The sequence below is a fragment of the Sceloporus occidentalis genome, unplaced genomic scaffold (genome assembly GCF_023333645.1).
Source record: "Sceloporus occidentalis isolate IW3139 unplaced genomic scaffold, rSceOcc1.0.p SCAF_30, whole genome shotgun sequence".
NCBI classification, from domain to species: Eukaryota; Metazoa; Chordata; class Lepidosauria; order Squamata; family Phrynosomatidae; genus Sceloporus; species Sceloporus occidentalis.
The window spans coordinates 437,287-457,339 of record NW_028317010.1 but is presented as its reverse complement, the minus strand read 5'-3'; positions in this window follow the sequence as shown (position 1 = coordinate 457,339).

Sequence of the window (20,053 nt, the reverse complement as noted above, 5' to 3'; positions counted from 1 at the left end):
GTAATCTGTTGATTTTACAACTCTCTGGTCTGATTGTGGGACATCAGAGGGTCTTCCCATGATGCCCATGATGCCCACTGCCAACAAAAGTTGCAGAGTTTGAAAACAGTACACTTGAAACAAACAGATATACAGAATACAAAGAGACAACAGTAATCACATCATACAGTAAAAATAATAATAGTTCAAGGGGAGCAGAAATAGTGGCCTTGAAGCAGTAATAACACCTGTAGGAGGGTTAGGCTGAGTGAAAAGATATATTGTAAAAGTCCAAGGGCTGAGAGTGCCAGGAAAGTGAGGACTGGGATTAATGCTCCTCCTTGAGATTGTCAATGATGGAGTAGTCTCTGAGCAAGCTGAGGATCAGCCTGTGACAGTCTCAGACAGTGACCTTTTCCCTTCTCAGAATCAGGCAGTTCCTGGCAAACCACAAAGAATTCTTAACTAAACACATTATAAGCCAAGCTCATTCTATAGCACTCTCCATGTGAGTTCCTGGAAAAAGCCCATACAAAATAGGTGATAGGTGAGGAACTTCCTTTCCACATAGTTAATTTTCCAGAGATCAAAACCAAGCCTGAACACTGCCAGAACAGATGTAGTGAAGTTTCCTCTACCATGCGCCCATGCGCTGTGGGCAGTGTTTGCACCTGTACAGCCATCTAGCATGGAGAAACCTCCTTAGGGAGAGGCCTCTCTTCATGGCCATCAAAGCCATGTCTTTGTGCCTATAAGTCAGTTTGGTCAATGTCACATTAGTCCACACTATCTCTGCTGTGGCATTGGGGAGCTCTGGAGTCTGTTCCATTGGGTCCTTGGCTAGTCACCCCCCCCTTTATTTTCCTTTTTTAAACTGAATAAATGCAATTATGGATATGTTGGGTGGGCTGAACCCTATGCACTTATGTAAATTGTGAGGCTTATTAGCTATGTAATCAAGGACAGACTGGCCATGGTTGGTAAGACATGGACATCTGATAAGGTCATTGCAGCTGACATGTGTGGGCACACGCTACATTTTTCTACTGAAGTAGTGTGTGACCAGGCATATCCAACCGATGGCTGCATGCTACAGCACACAATCTGCCACTGAAGCAGCAGATCGGGTGAGTATCTGGTGGTGTTGGCCAGTGGCCCTCTGGGCATTTGCCTGGTGTGCCAGTTGGCCAGTCCAAGCCTGTTTGTAACTAAACATTGGGATTTGTTTTCTTTTTACAGTAGATGCAGAGTAGAGTGCTTCACAGATCCTTAATAATGTTTTGACAAGATACCAACTGGATATGTACTATAAGACACTCAGTGCACATGCACATCGGTTATACAAACAGCAATTTATATTTTTTAAAGTTGTCCATGGGGAAGGTCATCAGGATAACTTGGTTAATGCTTGTATTATTGCTAACAACTAAATTGGTGGTTTTCTCGAGAAGCTTGAGCTAAAAGCATCCATTTCTGATTAATTGCTTTTGTCAGTAAAATTCTTTGTGTAAGAGGAATTTTGGCCATAAGAGCACTTCTGTGACTTTTGTAAAATAATACAATTAGTAGTAATAGTCTAGTGGCTGCAATGGTGATGGTAATGGCTCCTGATTTAGAGTGATGCCCAAAAGTCATCAGGCCCATAGATTTTTATAAATATTGTTTAATGCTTTACAGTACGTAATGTGAATAATGTGATGGCATTGTATGCTTACAGACTCCTGTATCTGCTGTAACACTGTACAGGTCCAGGGGATGTTTTGTTGGCTTTTGTGTGCAAAAGTTCCTGGGGCTAAAGCCCAACAATAGCTGTAACATGCACTGTGCTTTACAAACTTTGTTAGGTTCAATCCACTCACCATAACACCCACGCTAACAAAACAGCTTATTTCGTGAGAGTGTTAGTCTAACACCCACAAACTCTTTCTAACACCACATACACACGCTGCCTTAAAAGCAGGGCCAGCCCTACCATGGAGCAGAGAGGGGCAATAGCCCCAGGCGGCACTTTTGAAGAGGCGGCACTTTTTTTTTTAAGCGGAGGAGAGAGAGGGGCGCTGAGTGGTTTTCGCTTACCAAATTGTCAGTACCCGCTCGGTGCCCCTCTCTCTCCTCTGCGAGCCCTCTAGCTCATTCTCGGTGCCGGCTTGTAATGCTGAGAGACAGAATATGACGTAATTTCCGGCGCTCAGCGGTAAAGCAGCGCGCACCGTGGCAGAGCAGGGAGACTCGCCACAGGACTGCTGAAAGGTAAGTGAAGTACAAAGGGGGAGGATAGGGTAGATAATAGGGAGGGAGAGGAAGGGTAGATTTTGAACCCTGGCGTCGGCGGGGGGGGCGTCATTTTAAACTTCGCCCCAGGAGGCATTATGTCTTAGGCCGGCCCTGCTTAAAAGGCATGCCATGCCTTTAAAACATAGAGCACCTGGATTTGATGTCTAATCCAGACTATGGGGGCTGTGCTGAGTTTGGCAGCAGGCAGACAGCCACCCCCCTGGACCTGCCGCCCTAGCCACAATGTATCACTGCATACACCCATGCTCAGGGCCGGCCTTAGGGGTGTGCGACCTGTGCAAATTAAAATCGGGGTTGTATTTGTTTGGCTTTCTTTAACTTTATTTAACATCCTCCATGTTAAATAATGTTTTTTTTTAACTTTATTTAACACGGAGGATGTTAAATAAAGTTAAAACAAAAAAACCCGATGTTTTAATTAAAGTCCAGGGCAGGGGTGCCGAGCGGTCGCTCGGCGCCCCTCACTCTCCGTGACTCCGTCGCGGTGCCAGCGTTTCATGCTGAGCGCCGGAATTATTCTGGTGCTCAGCTGTGAAGCGCGCACCGCGGCAGAGAGGGAAGACGGACGCCTCCCGCTCCCACTGCAGGGCTCCGGCAACAAGGTAAGTAAGGATATGGGGTAGATAGTGGGGAGGGGCAGGGGGGGAGATTTTTTCCTTTCTTTTTTTTGGGATGGGGGTGCCAGAGGAGTAGTCCGCACTGGGCGCCAGAACACTTAAGGCCGGCTCTGCCCATGCTAACACCATAAACTAAGGTATACACACTCTAACAGGAAATGTGGGAACTGAAGGAGGAACCAGCAGGCTGCTCCAGGGACTTAAGGCTGGAGTAGCCCTTAGCCTCAAAGTCTGCATTTAGACCCTCCTAGTAACTCTAGATACTATACAACTGAATATAAACACAAAACAAACATACCCTGTTATATCAGGTGGAAAAGACAATGGAGTTTATTCAGTAAAGGACGAGAGACAGAGAATTTTGCAGGATGATGTGGTTTCAGTTTGCTCACCTTACTATGAAGGGCCAACAATGCCTAGTTTCTCCAACACAATCGGCTGACAAGACTGAAGAAATCTCACTGGTTTAAACATATATTATACAGGGCCAGACAAGCTCTTCCTGCATCAGACTCACTGGGGTTAGATCTTCCTAATGCATAATAAAATATTGAAACCACAACTCTCCTGTAAAGCCTCCCTTTAGTGAATAGGTCCCCATGAGGGACAATGAAATGAGTAGTAATTCTACAATATTACTGTTGACTTGCCCTGTGTATAATTTTTAGGGGGACAATTGTAATGTTATTTGCATACCGGTCCGCAGATCTCCAGAAGGGGTAGTCTCACTACTGTAACAATAATTTGCAGCTGTTGTTTAACACACACATACATGTATCCCTTTTCTTGACTGGACTGAAATGTTGTACCCTTCCTAACAAGTGTTTGCGTTCAGATGTAATTTTCTTCTTTTTCATTTTCTATGTTAGTGCCCAGTGAAACACACACTTATAGAATACGAATTGATACAAAGAAACAATTATCCACGTGCGCAAGTGTTAAAACAAAAATGGTTAGTTTATAATAACCTGATATTTCAGATGGTAATCATCAGATGTTTTTTTTAAATAGTGTATACTATGTTAAAAATTGGCCATAAACTAATAGTTGCACTCACATGCATGTGTACTTGTGTGTGAGAGAGACCATGCATGTGTACTTGTGTGCATGTGTCAGCATTCATGTGTATTTGTGTGTGTGAGAACATGTGACTAGCTGTTGAAGTTGGGGGGCCCGGGGAAATTTTTCGCACCAGGGCCCAACGGTTTCTAGTTACACCCCTGCCTATTAACTTTTGTCAACAACTTTTTGGAAGGTACAATGTATATGTTTGAAACACAAGTAAGCCACTAGGTGGCAATCACACACAAATACATCCAAAAATACTCAAATGTTGCTAATAACAAATATCACAGGAACCACAATACAATCCACAGTTTTGCCATTCATTTTTTTAATTTTAACAGCATGCACTTGGCATAGTAAAACTGGGTCTTCTATTATTTTTACTATTGCCATATACATTACTTTTCAAAAGTTTATGGCCACTTAGTGACAAATTAGTTGTTTCTAGCTACAATAGTCACTTACAACATTAACAACACTAGCAACATCTACACTGTATTTTTGATCCATTAACTGTTTTTTTTAATGGAAGCAATTTGCTTTTCATTAAAAACAAGGACATTTTTACGTGACCCCAAACTTTTGAACAGTAGTCTATTTCTGTATTATTTTACATACATACCACATACGTGTGGTTTTGTTTTGTTCCTAGAGATTCAGACCCAGGACTGCACATATCAACTATGGTCCTCAGGCTCAGGAATTACTACCATATAGATAGACTGAGTTGGTGCTTGGAACCTACGTTGGACTAAGGGGTCAATGCACAGGATGTAAGGGGCGCTATAAAAATTATACTGGTTTCTTTAACCTTTTCATGACTACAATCAGTGGAATATAGCTCACCTAAACCTCTCATAAACTTGTGTATGATATTCACCCACCAGATTTATTAGGGTAAAACCTAAAAATGTTGTCAAATAAAAAATCTGCCGCCACAATCAGACAACTTGTAAGTGACAAGTTCAGGTCATTGACATGGGTCAGTAAATCTGATCAGTATTCAGCATACCTGGAAAATCTCTGACTCTGGCTACTCCGGATGCAAGTAAGAGGAGCTGCTGCCAGCAGAGGGTCCCGCTGACATTGTGTGGTCTCGCTAACGTTGTGGGGCACATCACATTGTTGGCAGGGAAGTGGACAGAGAGTGGGGTGTGCCATAATGCCACCCCCGCGGACTCTGGGTATAACCTGGAGAGTTCCCATGTATGATTGTGGCATTATAGGGGTTAATGTTGCACAATTGCTCACGATCATTGCAGCGATCATGCTGCATAAATAGGCTTACACACAATCTGTACATCCTAAGGGCATCTTGCTTCACCGTTTATGGATGTACCGATATGTCTATAGGGTAGCAAATCAGTCGTCGGTCCCGTCGTAAGCCTTCTGCCTATTCCATGCATGTTTAAACCCTCTTACTGTATTAACCTTTACCACTTCTGATAGGAGGCTGTCCTGGTTATCTACGACTTTCTCAGTTAAGTAAAAATGATCCTGCAGTATGATCCAATCACAGCATTCCCTGTAGGCTTTACCACAAACGGAGCTCCCAGTCCCATTCGTTGTCCTAAACTGTAGCTTCCTGTGGAGAATCTACCGCATAACGAGCAATGAAAGAGCATGCCAAAAGACAAATACAGTCTGAATTCCAATTCATTCACAGTCTTTCCCAAATTTGGAGTGCTGTGAAGCTTAGGAATCTTGGATCTTCTGTCTAATTCTAGTTGCAGATTCATCAGTATCGCTCTCTACAACCTAAGAAATAAATAGGATTTCTTAATGTTTTACTATGTGAAGGCCAAGTGGATTTATATATTTTACATATTATGATCCTATTATTTCCTCCAGTTTATTTGCATCATTCTGTTGTGATGTAGTTAAGGCCTATTATATTATATTATATTATAAACTGCTATTTTATCAAGATCCAGGATATTTTTTTGGAGTATATAAATGTCAGTATTTTTAGATTTAAAAAGCTCACATTTTTTTCACATATTGTCCAAATCACACTTTAGTACTTTATGACAGTATAAGCAAACAGCATAAAGTGTCCCATTGTTTTCCTTGGCAATGTCCGTTGTAACAAGTGTATCCCAGTGCTCTAAAGCCTAGGTTTAGTGGTGCAGTTTTCTCCGGTGTCACCATACTGACACGCAAACACACTCTTATACCCCCTTACATTGGATGCTCAGTAGAATTACTACATTTCCACCTGCATACACATTGACTGACATAAACACAGATCTCAGCTCCTAGTTGAAGATGATTTCTTATCCTGTAGCTGCAGGTTGCTGGCTGGGGGATCCTGATACATTCATTTCAACCCTTGTGTTACAAGCAGAGAGCAATGCAGCACCTGAGTGTGACAGAACTGAACTACAGAAGCTGCTTCTTACCGGAAGATTCTGTCACATTAGGAAGCTGACTCTACCATAATGAAATCCTTCTTTGTCTCTGCAAGTACCCCTGCAGTAGGAGAGGGGTCCCGCGCACCAAGTGGCCCCATCGGGGCTCCCACATCACCCAGAAGAAGAAGTATTATATTGATGCTGTGCAGTGTAGACAGATGCATAAATTGCACTGCAGCAAGAAAGCTTATACATACATACATACATACACACACATTAACTCCCTCCCTTAAATCACTAAGCTTACCCCTGACAAATACCATACGCTAATGCTCACACAAATATATATATATTATTTGTTAGTACAAAACAACCAATTCCCTCTCTCCAATCATCTCTCCAATCAAGCACATATGATTCATATATTCCCCGCCAGTGTGTTATCTTATTCAGTTCAAACATCTATGCTTAAAGTGCCCTACCTCTGCCATTCAACTCATTATACTTTTGGATTTAACCTTTTATGTAAATCTTTATGTATACTTTTATTCATAGCGTGGCTGCCATTTGTATTGCCATTTATGTGTGCAAGGGAAATTGTGCTATTTGCGCATTGAGTATATAAAGCTGATTCACCGAACAACATTTGTCAATGCAACTGTGGTCAAGAAACCTCCTGGTTCACCATTTGAAAGCTGTGTTTGAGATATGTCATTAGTAAAACTCCTGTTGGTGTTTCACATTTGTTTTTTGTGGAAATGTTGTGTTCATATTGATTCTCACCACTTCGTTCCCTGCAACTTCTCTCTCTAACTGAAACCGGGCTAACCTCCTGTAGCACTGCCTCGGCTGCACTCTTCTACGATGGCCTCCACCTCACTTACACTCACAGACACTCTAAGACATGACCAATTACTTCTCCCCCCGCCTTTACCATTCTCAACGAAAATATAAAAGAGCGGAAAATTTGCAAATGTCTCTCTCGTATATTCATTGACAAACATTGGCAGTAGAACGGGCCATACTGAAAAGCTCAGTGATTTTAAATGTGACATTCTCATGGGATGCCACCTTTGTCACTAGTCAGGTCGTGAAATTTCTGCCCTGTAGGATCTGCCCTAGGAGTAACAACAGTGCAGCTACGAAACTGTAGATCACACACACGCACACTCATAGAGTCGGGGAGCTGACTGCTGTCCTCTGTAGCGTCATTCACTAAAGAGTTCCAAGCTTTCTCTAGAAGCAATATCAGTGTAAAGCATGCTGTCACTAGACTCTAGAGCAGTGGAAATGCTCTCTGGCGTGATAGTGAATCATCCTTCACTTATCTAGAAGTCTGATTGAAGAATCTGCTGCATGCCAGGAGAACCCTACATATCAGAATGCATAGTACTGACTGTAAAGTTTGATGTAGAAGGGATAATGGTCTGGGATTAGGGCTATGTTCCTTTGTTACCGTGAAGGGTAATATTAATACTACAGCATACCAAGACAATTGTATGCTTCCAACTTTGTGGCACCAGTTGGAGTAAGGCCCTTTCCTGTTTCAGCATGACTGTGGCCCTGCAACGGGGCAAGATCCATAAAGATATTTTTTAACGAGTATGGTGTGGTGGAACTCATGTGGTCTATACACAGCCCTGACCTTAAGCCCATTGCACACCTTTTTGCTGAACTGAAATGCCAATTGCAAGCCAGACCTTCTTGTCCAATATCAGTACTTTCAATTGGCACAAATTCCAACAGACACACTCAAAATATTTTGGAAAGCATTCAAAGAAGAATGGAGGTGGTTATAGCTGCAAATGGGAGGCGTGGGGCAACTCTATATTAATGCCCATGGGGTGATGACCACGTGTTCACATACTTTTGGTTTCACTCTCTGGAATGTACGAGTTAAAGAAAGCCTGCAACATAAACAATTTGCCTATTAAGGCCTCAATAATATATACATTATATTTCAACTGTTAGCTGTGTGTGATATCACCAGCAGCAGTAAAATATATCTTCTGACATCTCAAAAAGCCAAAGAAGGACATATTTTTATTTTGGACCTACAGTTAGAGGCAGTTCTAGGCACAGAGTTTTACAAATCCTTTTTTATGACTTTGTGACCTGTTGATATTGATTTATGTAACTGAGCAAAACATTTAGATGAAGAACATATGTTGTTTACACAATGATTTAAAAACACTTTCTGCTGTTTATCTACATAATATTGTGACTTTAGGACCGTAGAACATTGTAACACACTCATACTCAGTAAACATTCTAAACTCCTAGAAAGGAGGGACTTTGGGGACTCTTAAAGAAGAAACCTTACTTCAATTGAGACACTGTGAAGATATGATGACATGCACGTGTTTTTTTCGGAAATATTTTGGCCCTTGCTCCTTTGTGATCCTCCTGTGACCCCACATCAATTACAATAATTTGTAATTAACCTTGTTTGTGTGCCATATGGATTTTGGACTGCTATATTACTGGGCAATATATTTACCCATAGGGCTAGAAATTACCGATTGTCTTCTGGGGAATAACCGTTACTCATAAGCAAAAAACATTTTCCGGAATATAAACTAAACTCAGTGACTGTGGAACTAGTCACTTGAAACACAGCCAACTGCTTATCTGTCCTGACAATGTTTTTAATGTCTAACCAGAGATTTCATCCTTTCCAGTTAGGACTGCAGAAGAGTACACAGAATTGGGAATTAATTTTGTCCATCTTTCCACATGGCAGAATTTGGTTGTAAAATACACCAGTGGTTCTAGATTCAATGTCTGTAGACTAGAGTGTAATCTGGCACAATTGTATTTGTATAACACAGACTCTTTTATCTGTGCTGTAACCCTTATGCCATAATGGACCTCTTAATATAATTGTTTCTAGATTGTAAAATCCTAAACTTTTGTTTGTATAAATCCAGGTTGTTATGTGGCGCTCGACCGTTATGCCCATTTTACAGTACTGCAAACTATTATAGTGCTATAAAAATATTAATAACAGTAAGAAGTAAAAGACAAAAAAACTTCTTTACTGCTGCTTTTGTGAGTGCATTCAACACTATTAATAGCCACAGTGTGCTTATTTACTACACTAGTAGTATTTTTAAAACTTTTCCACATGTTCTTGTGCCTCATTTTTGACGTATCTAACAGTAAGAAGTAGTAATATTAATAATAAAGTAAATTATAAAGTGAACAAAAGTAAAAAAGCAACCCCCTGCATTCTGCATTCATTTAAGCCTAGATTTATCAGCTGATGTTATAATAATGTGTAATGTTATGTGACCTGTTTCTATATATTTTCCATAGGGGCTGAGTCACCAGTCATCTACAGCTTTGTAAATCCCATAGCGCAGAGGATTATGTCCCCCAGGGCAGACATAATGACATTTTTGTCCTCCAGGTGGCGCTCTGATCTGAATCGACCTAGCCAGCTGGATCCAGCACCAGGCTCCGCAATTCTTATGCAGAAGGCAATATTTATATTCATGAACTGGGCTGAGTTTTCAGAAGAGGGTGTGCTGGGTCTGCGTAAGCAGAGAGGAATGTCTCTTGAGCTCTCGTTTACTTGTACAAACTTTTACAGACCAACAACCAAGAGCTGCTCATCACCAATGCAGGTACCAGGTAAGAATGCCGTTGCCCCTTAATTAGGTGGCTTAGGGGTTTAGCATTTACTATCAAAGTGCTTATATAGTTTTGTTGCATCAGAGTTGTATAGCTTTGCTTCATCAAAGTGCAACAATATGTCACACGGTGTATTAAAGTCATATTTAACGATGGTTCCTAATGTGTGTGATCCCATTTGTCTTTGGGTTTGTATCTGTGAATGTTGTGTATAAGAATCTGTGAGTCTGCACGTGTGTTTTAAGTGAATCGCAGATGTACATTTCTTTGTCCAGATGTGAAAGTGCATCAGTATGTTTCCTTTTCACAAATCAGTGTCAATGGGTAACAGTGGCGAGTGTATAAAGTGTGTGTCTTTGTATCCGTGTTGTTGCGACTGTGTATACATGTTAGTGTCTCTGGGTGTGGGATCGGGTGTGTCTCTGTGCCTGTCACAGTTTCTGCTTGGCATGTGATACTTATTGCTCAATTCTTGGCTCTCCTAGTTATTTCCCTTGAGGATTTCTTTGTACTTTGGAACATTCTATCAAGCACAAATCATGACACACACACAAAAGAAACGCACACCCTGTACACAGGAGACGGGGAGACATGCCACCCCTGTAACACACACTAACATTTTAAACACAGGAACATACAAACCTTGTGACCTCTCACACTGAATACAAAGATACAAACACATATATGTATACATACCTACATACCCACAACATCAACTGCTGGGACAGAATGAGTTAATAACTGTTAGGAAAACAATTTTTTCCAGATGTTTGCTGATAGTTTTTTAATGTTTGTGTAATGTCATGTCCCATTTAAGAACTATGTGAGAATGAATGAGCTCAGACTAATAGAATGCAGCAAAATGAAAAGCCAGGACAAAATGATATGCTATGAAAATAAAAGTTGAACCTGAACTATAGATAAGTCATGCATATCCAAAAAAAAATAGGGCAAGCTTAAAAAACTTTTATAAATGTGAAACAAACCCATTTTGGATGTATTTGTAAATGTGTTAAACTGTAAAGTATGGCATTCAATCTGGCCATGATTTGTACCTGATATCTTTTGGTCAATGATGTCTTATTAAATGGTGCCAGTAGATTCCATATGGTCATTTGGTGAAAATAGCTGTGCTTGCTAGAGTTTGCAATCTTAAGGGTAAGCGCAACCTAAGGCAGCAGGGGTAATTAAGAGGGGATGTGACATTGGATCATTGACAAGATTGGTATACTGAAGAAGAGGCATGAAATGTCCAAATAAAAGAGGGTTTTAGGAGCCAAGACAAAGAAGTAAATTCGGAGGTATCTTGCGTAAAAAGCCAGGAGATTAGAGAAATATTACATAAGTGAATGTGGCAAGACATGGAAGTAGAATATGATAAATGCAGGAGAGAGTAGAGACATGTTCAACAGAAACGAGAGTTAACAATGAGGTGCTTGAGAAATAGGATGGACGCTTGAGTTACTTACAGGCATTTGTTTTAGAGATAGATGGGGAAATACAATAAGATAAGTTGAGGTAGTGGTAGGACATCCACAAGGATACAGCAAAACAGCAGTTGATGACTCTTGATGGTTGATGGCTTTCAGTGGATTTAAAACAAGAATGCTCTTGTATTGATAATGCTTGAGGGTCAAGAATTAACAAAGAAACATTTCCTGTTAATGTGTCTATCAAAGTTCTTCTGTGATCAAACCTTTTTTTCTTTCTATCCCAGCATAAAATCCATCCATTTTCAACAGGATCATGGCATCGCCACAAGGTGAAGTGCTCGGGCAGCCTGGTGATCTGGGTCTGGAAAAAGCAGGTATGATATGAGCTGAATAGTGTTCCATAGGGTTGACAGAAAAATAGGTTGTAATTGTGGAAAGGGGCAAACCACAAAAATATTTTAGAAAGGTGTGAAAACTGCATGTGAAAGTCAATGATATCATGCTGAGCAAAATGATAACCCTAGAAACAATTTATTATGTCTTTCTCAGCTTTCAAGTCATTAGAAGCCACCACAGTGTTATTTATGCAAATATTAAAATCAACAGGATATTGTCTGGGGCATTAAAAAAAGAAAATCTACAGCTATATGGACTAACTTCATTAGCCAAGAATGGTTACCACCATAAAAAAGTCTATCGCACTGTAGCCAATTGTACAATGTAGCAATCAATTCAGTGTTTCAAAAGAGCCACCCACTAAACCCTGGGGTGATCAAACCACTCCTTTGAAGGCGTCTTTTGGTGAATTATATTTTATGAAATTATATCTTTGATGTGGTACTTCTTGCTTCTGTTGAATCATCAATACGTTGAAATGACTTCTTTTTTGTATGAATATAATGGAACAGTGTGGCGTGGTCTATGTTATATTTTTCACGTGTTGAAAATAATTTTGATGACGTGTTGTTAGTGCAATAATCCCCAACTAGTCATCATAATAGCAAAAGAAAAATACTGCATTTTCATTTTTCATTTGCAACGTATGGTATCTTAAAATAATTCCACTGGGTTAATGTAACTTTTTTTTTAATGTGCATTTGGTATGTAATATTTGTTAAAGGTCCTAGAAGGGGGGGGGGCAGCGTGAATTTTGGTTGAATGGGGTAATGGAGTAAGGTGCTTTTCCTGAAAGGTGTTGCACTCAAGACTTGACCCGCTTTAACTGTGCTCAGCAAGCTCTAGGGGATTATAGGAAAATATTATTCCAAGAGATTTAGTACAAATTAGCTCATGCGCCAGACCTCCATAATATACGAAGCACACCAAAATACTATGGAGATGTCTTCTGTTTCTGTGGCCAACAACTTGTTGGATACAGCAGCCAAAGGCTGTAGCCCAGAAACAGCTGGAGAAAAGTCTGTAGTCTACCCTATGCACAAATTATGTCTATTATTGGGGGGGGGGGGTTTGTGTGTTTTAAGCACACACAATTAAATTGTTTAGGCCTGATTCATTTTAGAGAAAATAAGTTACTTAATGCCTATTTTGGCATCTGCTCAAGTAAATTACATTGTGTCTTTATGTTGCACAATTATATAAAATGCTCCCAAAGGTAAACAGGATTTCATCATACGGTTTTTGAAAGCTAGAAGGGAGTGCCTTTGGAAAATTTACAGTCACGACATAAAGACTGAACACAGATATAAACGTGATTACAGTTAAGAGATGGCGGCAGATGCAACAGGGGAGTTAAAGGAGAACTCCATGCCTGTTTTCATTTTAAATTCATACCATGGGCCGCAGTGCATTTTACTGCATACTTTTACCGGCATTCTTAAGTTATTGAAGTTAGACCTCTGCTCTACTGAAAGCCAGGAGCGTACTGAGGTATGACCATACTGAGCGCCAATGAAATGAGTTACAGCAGCCAATCACGTGTATGCTATCCGAAAACTGATGTATCGCTAGAAGGTATATGATTGGCTGCTGCTTTACTTTACCTAATATATATAAAATGTGCAAGAAGTAATCATGCAAATGCTTTTTTGGTAATGTCACAGTATTTTATGTAATGTATAGAATTAAGAAATTAACCCCTTAAGGACAATGGGGGGGTCCCTAAACCCATTGACAATGCATTTTGTCATTAAGGGGTTAAGAAAGAAGAAGACTATTTACAATGAAAAAACATACAGAAAGGAAACGCATGATAATAAAAGTTGTCATGAAGTGGCAGAACTAAGCTGTAGATAATCAGTCAGACATTACCAATGCATAGCCGTGGCAAACTTTTTCCAAAAAACATTATAAAATATTTACAAAAGTGCAAATCTAATCTAGTAAATACAGCATTCATGATTTCCACCAGAAAGCCTTTGGTAAATAGTGCCCTATGATTTTCCAGTGCCAAAATATTTCATATGGTAATTTGGTGCAAAGGGCTCTGCATGCTAGAGCTTGCAAAGGTCATATCACGATAACCCTTTAAGGCTGAGGTATATTTGACAACAATAATCAGTGAGGTCCATAAAATGTCCCGTACTTTACCCCCAAAATAGTCTCTTTAGACCAATCTAGACTCCAATCGCACATGGTAATACTAATTCACTAATCTGTTGTTTGGGAGGGCATGCAGCTTCAAATTGTGCAAGCGCAATGTCAAGTTATATGTTCTTGCCTGAAATGCAGAAATTACACCCATCCCCCGCAATTTCTTTACAAAGAATAAATATGATGAAATTAATAAATAAGGGAGACAAAAAAGCAGACGTCCCCAGGACCCCTGCGAACCAAGGGGGCAGTGACTGGGGAGTAAATCTGGTATATATTGCAGAGAGCAAAGGATGGGGGTGAATGTAGTTAAAATGCAACAAAATAATATTCAGAAACTGACTAGGTAAGGCTAGTTGAACCATCATCAGCCACATCCCTTTACTCCCGAATGTAAGCTTTTAAACAAAATAACTCCCAAACAATTATACTGATAAACAAAAATCACATGCGATAGGTAGTTTTAAAAATGACTTATTTGTGGTTTTATACTATTTTGTTATTTTAGTTGCCATGAAGAGTGTTTATATTTGTATTTCGCAACCAGTGCTTGGCACATTCTCTGATTAACTCAATAGTTCGCAGATCCACAGATGGAGGGCATAATCACCTGCTGATACAAGAGTACAGACGCTCAATGGGAGATTTTTAAGAATATCTTAAATTCTCACTGTGAAAGGTACATACCGTATGGGAATAAAAGAGTCAGGAACAAGAGAAAACCAATGTGGATAAATAAAAATGTAAAGGGGGCAATAAATGGCAAAAAAAAGGCATTTAAGCTACTAAAACAGGAAGGCAGTGAGGAAGCACTAAAAAGCTATCGGGAAAAAAATAAAATATGTAAAAATCAGATAAAAGCAGCAAAATTGGAGACAGAAAAACTCATTGCCAAAGAGAGTAAAACAAACCCCAAAATGTTCTTTAACTATATAAATAGTAAAAAGGTTAACAATGAAAGCGTTGGCCCCTTAAAAAGTAATGAGGGAGAAGTTATAGACGGGGATCAGGAAAAAGCTAATCTATTAAATATATTCTTCTCTGCTGTATTCACAGAGGAAAATGAAATGCCAGGTAATATACAGCAGGATGAGATAAATGCCCCAGTACATGTCGCCTGTCTAACCCAGGAAGAAGTGCAGTGCCGCCTAAAAAAAATCAAAATAGACAAATCACCAGGTCCAGATGGCATTCACCCCCGCGTTCTAAGGGAGTTAAGTAATGTAATAGACAGACCCCTATTTCTAATATTCAAGGACTCTATAGTGACAGGGTCTGTTCCCCAGGACTGGCGCATAGCAAATGTTGTGCCAATATTCAAAAAGGGGACAAAAAGTGACCCGGGGAATTATAGGCCTGTTAGTTTAACTTCTGTTGTGTGTAAACTGTTTGAGGGTTTCCTAAGAGATGCTATTTTGGAGTATCTCAATGAAAATAAGTGTATGACTCCATATCAGCATGGGTTTACAAGGGATCGGTCCTGTCAAACTAACCTGATCAGCTTTTATGAGGAGGTGAGCTCAAGACTGGATCGGGGTGAATCGCTGGATGTCGTATATCTTGATTTTTCCAAAGCATTTGATACGGTGCCACATAAAAGGCTCGTACATAAAATGAGAATGCTTGGGCTGGGGGAGAATGTGTGTATGTGGGTAAGTAACTGGCTCAGTGATAGGAAACAGAGGGTGGTTATTAATGGTACATACTCTGAGTGGGTGACTGTTGCTAGTGGGGTACCACAGGGGTCAGTTTTGGGTCCTATTCTTTTTAATATATTTATTAATGACCTTGTAGAGGGATTGCATAGTAAAGTATCAATCTTTGCAGACGATACTAAGCTCTGTAACGTGGTTAACACAATAGAGGACAGCGCACGATTACAAATGGATCTGCATAGGTTGGAGGCTTGGGCTGGGATGTGGCAGATGAGGTTCAACACAGATAAATGTAAGGTTATGCACATGGGGAAGAAAAATCCAGGCTGGGAATATGTATTAAATGGGAAAACACTGGGGACGACTGACATGGAAAAGGACTTAGGAGTTTTAGTTAACAGTAAATTTACCTGTAGCGACCAGTGTCAGGCAGCTGCTGCTAAGGCAAATAAAATCATGGGGTGCATCAAAAGGGGCATAGATGCCCACGACAAGGAAATAATTCTACCCCTGTACAAGTCACTAGTCAGACCACATATGGAATACTGTGTACAGTACTGGGCACCAGTGTACAAGAAAGATATAGTGGAGCTGGAGAGGGTTCAAAGACGGGCAACCAGAGTAATAAGGGGAATGGGAGGACTACAGTACCCAGAAAGATTATCAGAATTGGGGTTATTTAGTTTGGAAAAAAGACGGCTCAGGGGGGACTTAATAACTATGTATAAATATATAAGGGGACAGTACAGAGATCACTCCCAGGACCTATTTATACCCAGGACTGTATCTATAACAAGGGGACATCCTCTACGGCTGGAGGAAAGAAGGTTTCTACACCAGCACAGACGGGGGTTCTTTACAGTAAGAGCGGTGAGATTATGGAACTCTCTGCCAGAGGAAGTGGTGATGGTAAACTCAATAAAAGAGTTCAAAAGGAGCCTGGACGTGTTTCTTGAAAGCAATAATATTACAAGTTATGGATATTAGATTAATAGGGACAGAACGTTGATCCAGGGATTTATTCTGATTGCCATATTTGGAGTCGGGAAGGAATTTTCCCCCTGGTATGGGGCAATTGGCATCTGCTTCATAAGGGTTTTTTGCCTTCCTCTGGATCAACACAGTAGGGACACAATATGTATATAGGTTGAACTTGATGGACTTTGGTCTTTTTTCAACCTTATGAACTATGTTACTATGTTACTATGACTTAGTTAGGGCTGTTATTTTCTCATGTGTTTTAGAACAGGTTGGTGGAGAAATAACTGCATGAAAACAAGTAGAACAAGCTTTGTCAAATAGCCTAAGAAGTCTTCATTTCAGAAACAATTTTTGTTTTAATCTATTCATTAAAAGGAGAGTTAACAGAAGTTGATCTCTTCTGCAATAAGATATACCACGGACATTACAAGTCATGTAGGACCATGTTTTATTGCTTACATTCAGAAACTATATATATATATATAAAGAATAGTGCAACCCTGTAACATATACAGAGTGAAATATTAGAATTTAAAGGGGAACCATTTTTATTAATATTATCAGATTAAAAATACATTTTCAAATATATTGTTCTGTTTTCTTTTTTAAAACAGTTATAGTTTTTGCTTAATATAACATTTTTAGCTGTGTTACCTTAGCCTATTCTACTAGGCAAACAGCCTGACTTCTCATTATACTGACTGTGGTAAACAATATACAGCCGGATACTCTGACTAATGAAAGGTTATGTAGGAAGCCACTTGATAGGATTGCCATAAAGAGCTCAGTGTGGTGATTGTGCACGGAAAGTCAACCAAATTATCACAACTGTGATAGCAATGGCAGCAGTCTGCATATAACCAACAATTTTGGAACAAAAGTGAGATTAAACAAGGTTTTGTCAATTCTAACCTGCATTACTGTAAACAACACTGTATTTCCCCTTATAACAAAAGTCATATATACAGGGTATACTACATACCCTTCTGTCCTGGAGGTCCCTATGACATTGGGGACAACCATAAGTAGATCCAGCTTTCAAAAATCCTTCCCTTCTCACCTTGATTGTCTTCCCTGCAGGGGATCAGCCATGTGGCTTGGTGGTCATTGTAAACCTCAGCAAGGTCTCTACATACCCTGCATATTCTTTATTACATTAATGTTTTCTCATGATTAAACCCACTTCTGTTATTCAAATACTTTCAATGTAACTGGTGTTTGTACCAAAGGCTATTACACCAATCTGTCTGCTAACAGCTTGTGGTGCTAACTCTTTCTGACAGATGGAAGACTAGGCTGTCATTAGACCCCGCAATCCTCAGTGCTGCAGTGCCAATTTTTACCTATGTTGTACCATTTTTATAGGTATGGTAGAGGTTTCTAACATTAAAATATCCATGTTTAATATTCTTTTCAGGAGCTCCATATTCAAAACCACCACTGAAGCCTAAACCCGTTCTTCCACCACATCTCAGGAGCTCACATGCCCATGGGAATCAGAATCCCTGCACAAAAAACATCTCAACATCAGACTCTTGTCCCACCTCTCCTCCACCTGACCTCCCTTCAGCTGTAAAGCTTACCCAGCTCACTGGACCCCTGCCCTATGGAAGTAGGCGTCCCTCCTTTAAAAGATGGGCTTCTGGTGGGGAAAAGATGTCAAATCCGGATGGTAATCCCTTGTCACCAGTAGAAAGTCCTGTTCTCGATGTATCATCCAAAGCTGCTGTACACCCTGTATCCGCTCTTCCAAAGCCTTTTCAACCTGGCACATCATGGAAGGGACGTAGTCCGTTTTTACTTACATCACGAGGATGGGGGGAGCAAAGATGGCAGCATGGAAGAGATTTCCCTGAAAGGTGAGTTTTGTAGATTAGATTTCATTTTGTGACAGAATGGGAATAGAGTATTGTCAGTGGGAGGTGAGGTCCAGATTGGCTACATACAGTAATGTTTTAGCACTGTGCTGATCCTAGTAAAACAATGTGATGGGGGTACGTGTGTCTCTCTATTTGGTCACCCTTTCGAAACAGAATATCACAGGGAAAGTAGGTGCCCTTCCCTCATTGTAGCTAAATGCCGTAATATTTCCTCAACTGTAACTCATAGATTAGTGAATCTGCAAGTTGTTTGCTAGCAAGTGAAGGCATGCAACTGGAGTCAAGTCTATTCTTGACTCATCTGATCCCTGGACTTCTTAGTCAATAGATTTCCTGTAAAATAGACAAGATATTGGTTAATTTATAGCCCAAACTACTTCAACATATTATAGGGATTAAGTCCATACCTGCTCCCATCCTAATTTTGGGGCAAACACTTTCTTGTGCCACCCATTCATGGTCATGAATAGCTCATATTCTATCTCTCCTCCACCCAGCACAAAAGAGTAAAAAAAACATTGTTTTTATTATAAAATCTATACCTTTCCAGACACATCTTATTACTACGCCTCATTGCATTTTCTTTTTTAATAAATATTCCTACCTGACATTCATATGGATCATCTGCGCTATTGCCTGTGTTTTATGTGCCTTTTATTTCTTAATATCTCACCCTCTACCCTTTCTTCATCTCTCTCTTTTTCTCTCTCCCTGTTTTTTGCACTTCTCTGTATTTAATATATTTGTTTATTTTGGCTTCTGTCAGTGATTTTGCATCCAAGAGGCACAGTTCCACCTTAGAGAGTAAAGAAGAAACACATGAGAACAAAATAAAAGATCAAGCACAAGAAAGGGCAGTATCTGTGACATGTGACAGCAATAAAGAAAACCTATACAATAATTCAGCAGCAAATAAAAGGGATGTTAAACCAACTACAGAAGAGCTCAATACAAATTTAGAGGAAGTTCCTGAAAATTTTGAGAAAGTAGCTGTGTCCTGTTCTGAATCACCTTCGACAAGCAGAATCCCAAGACCTGTTAAAGATACTGATGAAACTCAAGAAACCGATAAAGTTGCTTTGCCAGAAGCAAGGCTTTCAACAGGAAAGGTTTCTGACAATCTTGGGTGTAAAATGACCCCTGCAGAGAATACAGGACCTGAAACAGGTGGAGTCGGTGGACTCTCTTTAGTGTCTGAAGTCCATCTTACAGACACGCAGACTGAGTCCCCAAAATCAGACAATCTTCTTGTCAGTGCCTTATTTCCTAGCATCGGTACAAAAAGTTACCAGGGGAGCACAGCTAAGCCTTCCGAGAAACCTTCTGAGGTTTCTCAAACAGTCAGTCTGGAGTGCCAGGAATATGGTGATAAGCAAGCTTCGGAATTGCATCAAAGACTTGGACACAGTTTAACTGATAAAGTTCTACAGTCACCAAAGGTCTCCACAACAGTATCTGAGCCAACACTTGCTCGAACAGCAGGCGTTGACCAACAGGAGCAGCCAGACAGACACGGGCTATTTGAGCTAAACCAAGAGGAAAAATATTCACTTCCAGTGCAAAGCCCAAAGGGTGGTAATGTGCCTTTAGCGAGTCATCTGCAATATG